At 41.3% G+C, this 3,440-nt stretch overlaps 1 pseudogene; it reads right to left on the bottom strand.

Moving 5' to 3' along the window:
- Nucleotides 1-1,760: 1,760 nt before the first annotated feature.
- On the bottom strand, nt 1,761-2,023 carry LOC111549900 (annotated as a pseudogene).
- Between the last annotated feature and the right edge of the window lie 1,417 nt (nt 2,024-3,440).

The raw sequence follows: 3,440 nt of genomic DNA, 5'->3' as shown, positions 1-3,440 counted from the left end.
CTATAGAGATCCTTCTAGATAAGAGAAAACATATTCAAGGTCACTTTAAAAACACAGGCCCTAAGTTGATAGCCTCCTAGTAAATGCTGTTAATATATCTATAACTAGAAAAGAAGGTGCCAAATTATGAGGATGGTGAGCAAGAAACCTGGAACATGGAAAAAATAGCATCTGTATTAGCCAGTTCAGGCTGCCATAACAGGGCACCATAGATTGGTGGCTTATAAACAATAGATATCTGTTTCTTATAGTCTGGAGGCTGGAAGCCCAAGGTCAGGGTATGAGATGGTTTGAAAGTTTGTCCCCTCCAGATCTATGTTGAACTGGGATTCCCAATGTTGGAAGTGGGGCCTAGTTGGAGGTGATCGGATCATGGAGGCGAAACCCTCAGGAATGGTTTAGCACCATTCCCTCAGTTGGTGCTAATGAGTTCTCCCTCAGTTAGTTCATGTGAGATCTGGTTGTTTAAAAGAACCTGGGACCTCCGCCTTCTCCCTCTCTTGCTCTCATTCTCACACGTGATAACACTGGCTCCCTCTTTGCCTTCTGCCATGATTGTAAGCATCCTGAGTTCCTTACCAGAAGCAGATGCCAGCACCATGCATCCTGTACAGCCTGCAGAACTGTGAGCCAATTAAACTTTTCTTTTAAATCACCTAGCCTCAGGTATTTCTTTGTAGAAATGCAAAAATAGACTAACACAGTGTACCAGTAAGGTTGGGTTCCGGTGAAGGGCCTCTTCTAGGTTGCAGACAGCTGACTTCTCATTGTATCCTCGCATGGCAGAAAGAGAGCCAGAGAGGTAATTGGGGTTACTTTAGGGCACTAGTCCCATTCATGAGGGCTCCACCCTCATGATCTAATTACTTTCCAAAGGCTCACCCCCTAATACCATCACATTTGGAGTTAGGATTTGAACATATGAGTCTGGGGGAAAATATAAACATTCAGTTCATTGTAGTGTCTACAAACATCACAGCCCCATCCACTTGATGCCCACTCCCCATGTGCCAGTGGGAAGTTCAAAGAATCCTGAAACATCTAAACAGAGCCCTTAAAAAGATTAAAAACCATGAAATCACTAAAACTATTGCTCTAGCCAAAGCTGTCTCTTCCTGAATATGGTTTGCAAATCCCAATTCCATGTTTGTGCATTCCCTAAGTTGTTGTTTTCTACTCTTTGCCTTCCCAATACCCACAGTGAAAGTGGAAGGAAATTCAGACATTATCTGAAGGAATGTTAATAATGATGGGGAGTGTCAGGTTTACACTGGGGTGATCATGAAAATGCTGTTCTTTTAATGTCATATTCGAGATTCCTAGAAAGCAAAGGTTATGACTACTTAGTGAATTTCTTAAGATCTTGCAATGTGCATGCAAATACATAATAAATACAAGAAATGATCTTGTGTTCAGGCTTCTGTTAACTAGAATGCCCTGTTAATTGTTACTCCATACTTCTATAATAATGGATCTCAGAAACTTGTTGAGGTTGCTTCTTAATTATCCAAAACCTGTGTTCATTATAGTTTTTTTTTTTTTAAGTCATGAATACACTTTTAATTGATCTCAGATTAAAAACTGCTCAAGGAAGGTCAGTAATCGTTTTCGCCCCTAATCTGTTAGAGCCCTGTAGTGAGCAGCCTTGAGGAGCTGGGTTAACTGGTTATTTTCCCAGTTTCCATCATCTGCAGTATTAGAAAAAACAAGGCACTGTCTCAGTTTAGGATAAACACATGGCTGGCAACCAAATCCGTCTCTTACATTCCGTGTTTTTTCTTTAGCTCTTCTACTTTGTTGACGTAAGCTTTCATGGCACCTTCCTTGGTAGTCCCTTTCAGCTCATTCCAGGTGTCCCACTTGGTCTTACCCTTGAAGTCCAACAGCCCAGGCCATTCTATATTTATGTTGCCTGCAGTTGCTTGTTTGTAGTGGCCATAGATGAACACATCTCATCATCCCCTGGCTCGGTCTTAAGGTGTTTGACATCTTCCACAGCTTTCTCAAACTCAGCCTGAGACATCCTGGCCAGCTTGCAAGGACTCCAGGGAACCCATGGAGGAGGAGAGGAGCAGGAAGCAATCATCATAGTTTTAAAATTAAATATGTATATCATGCTTAATTCTTTTACAGATGCACTCTATATATGTATATATAGTACTATTTTCTTTTAAACTGGTAACAGGTTCCTTACAAAATTATTGATAGTTTTCTGTCTCTGATAATGGAGATGTCAGCTTACCTTTGGAACTGGCTTCTTTTTCCGGGTGGGTGGGGGAATCCCCAAGTAGTCCTTTGTGTGGTATAAATGTAAAGGAAATAACCATCCATGAGCTGATAAGGGTAGATAATTGGATCTTTGTGGGATCTAGCCCAGGGCTCTGGCCCTTTGAGTAGATGATGTCTCGTAGCCCTCCTCAAGTGAGTGTCCAACTCAGACTCCCACTCTCAAGTTCAGAGTTGTCAAATGGCCTGATGGGCCTCCAAAGCCCTGGTGAAGATGACCAGCAAAGGTAAGTAAGTTCAAAGATAGAATTTGTGATAAGGAAGAAGTGCGTGCATTGGTGACCCTGATTCAGTGTCAGGGCCTTAATCAGATGGAGGAAGCACTCATTCTAGACTTAGTGCACAGCTGATATCAAACTTCCTTGGACCAGTACCTCCAGCGCTGTGGGTGTATCCTGGGGAAATGACTGAGGTTGTGATTAGATTACATATGGCTGATTCCTAGACAACTTGAAATCGAGGCTATATGTCCTGTGGGACACCCATGGCTGAGTCTGCGGAGAAAGGGGTAGTTTCCCAAGGAACATATTGGTTATTTTATCAGCAAAAATGCAAACGAATAGCAGGGTGCAAACAAAAACAACTGACTACACCATAAATACTAAAAATGGTTTCCCCCTTTTATAAAAGGTAAGCAAATGCCTATGCCTTTCTCAAGTTCAAGAATTATTATAACCATGCTTCCATTTCCAAAAGAAGGAAACTGTACCCATAGTGACTGTATAGAAAAGGAAACACAACAGAGGTTCAGAGTCATAGCTGGGCTGACTGCCTGCACACACCCAGCTGTTCTGTTAAAATCGCAAAGCCCGTGGAAGTTCAAGACTCTGTTGTTTTGGCCCAAATTACATATTTCAACACTTTATTGTTTGCTTTTGATGTCTGGGTTAGTAATTTTAATGCAAAAAGGACCATCTGGGAAAAACATTTTTTTGTGTGTCTCATGTGGGTTCTTTAGGGATAAGCAAAAATGCTCATTATTTAAGCAAAAATGTTTTTAATATGGAGCTGCAATGATGTTGTGAATAAGGAGTTACATCATTGTGATATCCACTTCTGTGCCCAGAAAAACAGAAACACATTGCTTTGTATTCATGAGGAAAGTGTAGAGATCTCTGCAAGAAATGCGTTTTAGAAATTGCCCCAAATATTAC

This window comes from Piliocolobus tephrosceles, chromosome 5 (assembly GCF_002776525.5).
Source record: "Piliocolobus tephrosceles isolate RC106 chromosome 5, ASM277652v3, whole genome shotgun sequence".
Taxonomy (NCBI): domain Eukaryota; kingdom Metazoa; phylum Chordata; class Mammalia; order Primates; family Cercopithecidae; genus Piliocolobus; species Piliocolobus tephrosceles.
The sequence above is the reverse complement of the archived record's forward strand: the minus strand, read 5'-3'. Positions and strand labels throughout refer to the sequence as shown.